The sequence below is a fragment of the Humulus lupulus genome, chromosome 5 (assembly GCF_963169125.1).
Source record: "Humulus lupulus chromosome 5, drHumLupu1.1, whole genome shotgun sequence".
NCBI lineage: Eukaryota > Viridiplantae > Streptophyta > Magnoliopsida > Rosales > Cannabaceae > Humulus > Humulus lupulus.
This window is the reverse complement of record NC_084797.1, coordinates 114,620,700-114,628,557: the sequence shown is the minus strand read 5'-3', so window position 1 is coordinate 114,628,557 and position 7,858 is coordinate 114,620,700.

Genomic DNA, 7,858 nt, shown 5'->3' with positions numbered 1-7,858 from the left:
GCTATGAGACATGATGCCCCTACGTGAGACAAGGATCTCGCTTCGCAAGACCGTTGCCCCGCGGTCCCCATGCACGAGACGCCCCTGGCGCGAGGCACCCTTCTAGGTGAGAGGCGTCCTCCTCGCGCGAGGCCCCTCCAAGTGCGAGGCTCCTCTTGGTGTGAGGCTCCCTTCATGTGAGAGGTGACTTCCTAGGAGTGAGACCCCTCCAGGCACGAGGGTCCCTCCTGGCATGAGGCCCTTCCAGGCTCAAGGTGCCCTCCATGCGCAAGGCGCCTTTCTAGGCGCGAGACCTTTTCGGGTGTGAGGCGCCCTCCATGCCTGAGGCGCCTTCCCAGGCGCAGGGCTCCTCCTGGCGTGAGACGCCTCTTTGGCATGAGGCAACGTGCTTCGTGAGGTGCTACCATCGACGTGAGGCCACAACCCCCGTGAGAGGCCACGTTCGATGGAGCATGATACTTTGAGTAAGGTGTCAGGTGACCTCGCGTGGGGTGCGCTTGGTGTCGGATTGTACTCTTTTGTTTCCTATGCTTATCTGATGCCTTGGGGGACATGTAATGAAGGTGTTTTAAGAGTGGGAATTTTGTGGCATCCACAATTTCTTGTGGGGTCAATTCTTTCATGTTCTCAAACCCTTACTTATTTCAACATGGGATCATATATTTTTCCTTGTGGATTTTAGGCATCCACACTTGCCCCTCAGTCTACGAGGAGGTCTTTAGGCATCCTTGTAGACTTATTATGATGCTACACTTACTATGCTCTTGTGATAGTGTTGTGTGCCTTCTTGTAAACTAAGTTGTTGACGGTGAGAACTCGTCAACGAAGTTCGTGATGCTAGTGACAATTGTAGCATACTCCGGGCTGTCATGGTCGTGTGAGTGGAAAGAAAACTAATCGATATTAAGGCGTGCATTACCTCCATGGGGTAGTTGTCAAGCATCATGGCACGGTGTTATTGTCTCGTGAGACCTCACGAAATTACTGGGCATAGATGACGTGTATGGCAGTCGAGAACACGCTATAGAGGGTGTGATCGAGTGCTGGGTGAAAATAACTAAGCATGGACATGTGAGGCCACAAACAAAGTCATTCGGGAGCATCGAGCCGTGGGTGACCTTCCTTCGTGCCTTTGCTTGTCACTTTTTCATGAATGTGATACTTACATTATGCTTGGAGGCATATAAGGCAGTGAAGGATGTCATTCAACACTATTGGGTAATGAAGACCTCGCTATGCAATATGGTCTCGCACAGCGAGACCCTCTCACATGGTGAGGCTTGTCTCCTTCTCTTCGTGCTTCTTCTGTTGACATCCCAGGACCTTCATCAACCTTCCTTTAAAGGATAAGTTTTATATGAGGCTTAGGGGCACGTTAAACACTTGGTCTCGCTATGCGAGGGCCCTCTCACTGTGGGAGGCCTCTTAGCCTCGTTTTGTGTCTCCATGACTTCATCCTTCATTTATGTCTGCAAGGTGGCATTTAGATGGATGTCCAATGAAGGATTTGAGCCCGATTGAGTTTGAAGGTCGAAGGCGACCTTGCTGAGGGAGGGTTCCCTTGCTATGCGAGACGCTCTTGAAAGGTGTGAGGTGTCTCGTCTCTTTGTCAGCTTGAGCTATTCATTTTGGACATCTTTACTTGGTGATGCTATTAGGAATGTCTAAGGTAGGAAGCGAACTCAATTGGGAGCCAAGGTCGAGGGAGGATTTTTATCGTTCACACTTGATAAAGTATGAGTTGAGGCACCTCTCGTTTTGTGAGATGGATATTACTAAAGAGATATCCATAAGTAGACTTGCATTGTGACCTCACGATGTGGGCACATCTAAGCTAGCAGCTAAATACATAAGGGCATCGCATTGCGACCTCGCATTGCAAGAGCATCTCGCATAGCAGGGGCATCTCGTATTGCAGGAGCATTCCATTTGAAGGCTACTGAATTGCGGCCTTGCATAAGAAGGGCATCTCACATTGTGGGCGCATTTTGCCAAGAGCCTACGACAAAAGGACCTTCTATCTTGCAAGTCTTTCAGATGCATCAGTTCACAAGATAATTTTATATGCTCACACATGTATAAGGGAAGTGTAAATCCCTTTAACTTTCTCTCATTGGTGTGAGACTTTGAGAAGCCCATTTTCTTATTTAGTATGAGACTTTGAGAAGCCTTGTTTTCCTTGGTATGGGACTCTGAGAAGCCGTTCTTTTTTCTTCTTTTTTTTTGAGGAACTTCTGCAAGTCCTCATGGTCATAATGCCAATAGCTTTATTTTGAAAGGGATCCCTTTGGGACCTCGCTACTACGTGTGATTCGTGTCTGTTGGTGCACCTTGACTACTTGAAAGGATATGTTGAACCTTTGGGTTCTCGCTATCCTTTTATATATTTTTGTGTGCGCGTTTTATTTTGAGCGAGAAGCGTCCTTCTCATCATTATGCATAGTACTATTCTTGCAAGCGTCTTCTTTGAGACCCTTTTTTCAAGCGTCTTCTTTGAGACCCTTTTCACAAGCGTCTTCTTTGAGACCCTTTTTACAAGTGTCTTTTGTGAGACCCTTTCTAGGCTAGGTGACCTTGGCCGACCTAGGATTGTTATGAGGATAATTTTTTGTCTTTGAGGTGATCTCCCCTTGGCCTTATAGGAAGATGGTACTTGTGAAACCTCGCAAGTGCCTGTTTTTAAGGCCCATTTTCCCCTGGTAAGGCGACTCAGTTGATCTAGACTTAGGGATCTCTTTGGGCTCCCCTTTTGTCTTCTGCGACATGGTCCCTTTGTAGGGTGGGTGTGCTGGTGAAGAGGTCACTTTTGAGGGACCTTTTGACTTTATTAGATTTTATAAGGGTAGCTAGTCCTTATAGATTCAAATGTTATCTTATAAGGTTCATCGCTCACACATATATACATTATATGTACTTTTATATATATTTTACAAGGCCAAACACTTGTTTTGAACTTGGCCAAGCACCTATTGAGGCTCGCGAGGCTAGGCACCTATTTTGCACATGGCTAGGTGCCTGTTGAGGCTCGGGAGGTGGGAAGCCTATTTGGCACAAGGCTGGGTGCCTATTGAGGCCGCCAGGCTAGGCACCTATTTTGCACATGGCTAGGTGCCTGTTGAGGCTCGAGAGCCTATGCACCTATTTTGACATGGTTAGATGCCTATTAAGGCTCGCAAGGCTAGGCACCTATTTTGCACATGGCTATGTGCCTGTTGAGGCTCGCGAGGTTGGACACCTCCTAAGTGGTTGATGGGGTCTATCTTGCTAAGCACTTTGTTTTTCGTTCTCTCTGATATGTTGTAACAATTTCAGATCTTTGCAGTCAGCTTGGCGACCTCTTTGGATCTCTATGGGGGCCAATTGCGATGATTTCTTTGGTTCCTAAGCAACTTAGATAAAGGGAGTCTTATCGGAGGTTATCCTTGATGAATCCCGCTAGCTTCTTCCTTGAAGCCTTCTTGTAGACCTCTTCCATTCTTTAACTTGATCAATGACTCCTCTATCACAACAATCTTGTAACACCCTGGGTAACCAAGACCGTTACACTGTGTATTTTAAAATAGTGAAAGACTCACTAATCAAGTCGTTTGAACAATAATGTGTTTCTAAAGTCAACTATGAGGTTAGGGTTAAAATATTTTGATCATAAATGGTTAGTTTCTATTAAAGTAGATTTTTGGTGCATGGGATCCCAAAAAAAAAAGGTTTAAGTGACAATTTACAATCCCCAAAAGTTTAATACAAACAACAAAAACTATAATGGCAAAATACAAGTTTTAGGCCTCTGTCCCTGTACTTTCCCTCGACCGTGGCGGTCGAGCAGCTGACTTTGTACACTCCGCCCCCAGAGCTCTCAAACTCATGGTTGGTCCAGCTTTCCTTTGCCTTTACCTGCACCACGTAGCACACGTGAGCTAAGGCCTAGCAAGAAAACCATAATCAACAAACACATAAACAGTATTAGCGTCCAATCATTCTCAGTACAGACATTCAAAAATTCATCAGAATATAAGCATCAAGTTGATAACAACAAACATGTATTCTCAAGAATATAATTTAACTAGTAATAAAAATATCTTGGGTCGGTGCCCTTAGGTCGAGCCCTCTGTTTACTAAGCTGACCCAGGCTCGCTTAGGCCGAGTCCATTGTTTATTTAGCTGACCCCAGCTCACAGTGGCCAAACCGTGTCGAATGCGCTAATCATCAGCCCCGGCTCCCTTAGGTCGTGCTTTCACATTTCGCATAATAATAATAATACAGTTATACCACACAACCACATGGGTGTAGTTTTCTTACCTCAAATCTCGGGCGAAGAATACAGAACGGTCTTGAGCACGATCCTCCGTCTCGAGCCTTGGCGATAAGCCTAGTCACAATGTCAATGGGTGATCATCAATTTCTAATCCAAATAAATACTTAGGAAACAATAGCTAGCCTCCAGGACCTTGATTTCTACTAAATCGGGTAGTAGAAATCGTCCCGAGAACTTAGGTTCGAATTCCCGAGCCTCCCCGAGCATTAAACCCTATTTCCCTTTAATTCCCCATTTAGGGTCACGACTTGCCTTGAGGGCCGCGGTCCGCCCCTTGGACAAAGGCTCAATCCTCATTGATGGGGGGACACGGGCCGCGACTTGCCCTCCTCCGAGTCGCGGCGCTCCTGACGAACAGAGGCTCCCAGCCTCAAAAATTCGTGCAGGTCACGACGCCGGAAGAACAGGGCTGCGACCCAAGCCCCTAAACCCAGAAAAATTACATTTTCTCAGCATTTCCCCACGAGTCCAACCCCAAATTTTCATCTCAATCTAGTAGCCAGACCAGAATTTAAGCCAAGAATTCCCATCCCTTTGGTCTAAACATTATACCCAACTCATTACCAATTCTTACTATTATTAAACACTCCAATTCAACCCAAAACCAGCAAACAAAACTAAGTCTCAGGCCAACTCAAATCTTAACATAGTTCAATAGAATTTTCAATATGCTCAGTATGAATTTCTTACCTCAATTTCAGCTTAGACCCTCAGCAATACTCTGACTAATTCTAGCTTAGTCTCCTTCAATTCTCTAAGTTTCATCTAAGTTCTAGAGAGAGTGAGAGAGAGAACGTGTAGGAGGTGGGGGATAGAATTCTGTTTTGTTTCCTAAGTCTTTTGAGTCTATCCTAACCCAACAAAAGACTATTTTTCCCCTTTAAGCCTATTAGTCCTCTAATTGTCTCTAGGGGTAAAATGGTCATTCTGCTCCCGGTTCCTGCCAATTCCTCAAGTGTTCCTCATCGTACATGTTCCCTCTCTTTATGCCTAAAGAAGGGAGCTTCAGAGTTTTCGTGTAACAGGCCATTGAGTACCTCTTGTATGTTCTCCACGGTTGCTTGCAAGCTTTGGTTTTTCAAGTGTAGGTCACGTATTTCCTCTTCGTAGCAACAATATTGGGAACTTGAACACACTAAGTGTACTTGTGGGCATTTATCATGTCTTTGTTTGGAGGGACCTGGGTCCTGATGGTTCGGACTTGGGGGCCACTGGTGGCCATGGCAGAGGGTGAGTTGTACAACCCTTCATTGAGTGGGGGCATGTGTTACAGGATTCAGTGTAGGATGAATGGCAGGGGATGATACTTCTTCCTCTTCACCATTGTCTCTAGGCAGGTCCTTTGTACCTCCATTCAACCGCGGGGGAGGATCCCTCATGGACGCCTTTAGCTGGGTTCTATCTAGGTGAACCTTCGCTTCTTGGTGGTATTATAGGCGTTTGAACGCCTTGGCATGTTTTATTACTGATATTAATGGAGGAACTACTGTTTGTTAGTTGTTCTTCCCACAGACGGTGCCAAAATGTTGACGGTGAGAACTCGTCAACTATGTTAGGTTGGAAAACTCAAAGTTTAGTAAGAGAATAACTGAGTAAGAATTTAGAATAGACTTGAGGAAAGATAAATGCAGATCAATAATGGATTGAAAACTCGTATATTGCTTAATAGCATGAGTATACAATGAATTTTCAAACCCCCTTCAATGATGAAGTGAGGTCATATTTGAGCTCTAATGGCTCTTGGTCCATTGTGGTCCCGAAGAGACAAGAAGCTGCATATCCAGGCTGCAGGTGGTAGTGGTGTGGGAGGAGTGGTGGTCGACTCTCGTATGTGTTAAGGGTCTGCAAAAGTACTCCTGCCATGGTACCATATCGTGCCTCCACTACTTGTCGGGTATGAACCTGATAAGCGTGCTTGGGGAGTCCTTGCTATGTACTATTCTTGTACTGCCACTACTTGTCTGGCGTGGAAATTGTGTTCGTACCCTACCTCCTCTTGGTTTGTAGGTGCATTCCGTACCTATACGAACTCTTTGAGTCATACGTAGGTTCTCACCCTCCCAAGATACATTTTTCCTATGAGCTTCAAGTATATGAATCCTTATATGTTATCACGAATGACATGCTTCATTGTTCCTACCTCTTTTAACTTAATAATGAATTGTTGTGAGGTCTTTTCTAACCTTCCTTGAATGCATGTTCAAGAGGTCCTTGACTTTGCATCTTGTGAGATCCACAGGGAAGGAGGTGCCCCGTTGGTGGCGCTTATCATAGGGAGGGAGATCTTAGCGAGGCTCCTCCTGGCGTGAGGCGCCCTCCATGTGGGAGGCGCCTTCCCAGGCGCAAGGCGCCCTCTTGGCGTGAGACCCTTCTAGGCATTAGGCCCCTTCCCAGGCGTGAGGCGCCTCCATGCCCGAGGCACCTTCCCAGGTGTGAGGTACCCTCCTAGCGCGGGGCTCCTCCTGGCGCGAGACGCCTCTTTGGTGTGAGGCAACGTGCTTCGCAAGGTGCTACCATCGACGTGAGGCCACAACCCCCACGAGAGGCCACGTCCTTTGGTGCTACTTTTCCTTGGTGCGAGTTGGCTTGTCGATGGAGCATGATACTTTGAGTAAGGTGTCAGGTGACCTCGCGTGGGCTGCGCTTGGTGCTGGAATGTACTCTTTTGTTTCCTATGCTTATATGATGCCTTGGGGGACATGTAATGAAGGTGTTTTAAGAGTGGGAATTTTTTGGGGTCCACACTTGCTTGTTGGGTCAATTCTTTCATGTTCTCATATCCTTACTCATTTCAACACAGGATCATATATTTTTCTTTTTAAATTTTTGGCATTCACACTAACCAATCATAGAGTGTCATCTCATGTGGTGTTGGGCACCTTAAGGCGCCAAATAGCAACACTCAATTTGATTTCATATCCCAAAACTCTTACATTTAATGAGCAAGTTATTTCTGCATAAGCTTATCACGAGGAGAGAAAATTGTTTCCATTTTCACTACAAGTACTTTTCATATGGCAAATTAAATTCCTATAAATTGTGCTGGTGAAGTTTCTTCGTCGTAAAAAATAAAGTACATATGAAAACATTTCAAAAGCTGAAAAAAGTACTCTTAACTAAAACAAGTAATTTTCTTTTTCTTTTTCTACTATCTATGATTCTCATATTATTTGGCCACTTGTTTTCATGTGAGTGTTAGAGTTCCTTAAGGCACATGAATTAATACAATAATAACACGACCCAACATTACAAAACACCTCAGGTGCTAAGTTAGCTATACTAACCACCTAAGACAATCATTAAATGCAAGAGGTAAATTTTGTACAAAATTTAGCATAAAAAATGAACTAATATTATATTTGGTCCAATATTTATAATTGTGTTCTAAGATAACAAAAATAAATAATTCATTTAATATTTATTGAGAACATACAAAAACTTTTTTTTATTATCTAAATTATATATTCCAAGAAATTTGTCTTAAAAAATATATATATATATAATTGGTCATCAATTGTGAACTACTTAATTATAATAGTTAGTGT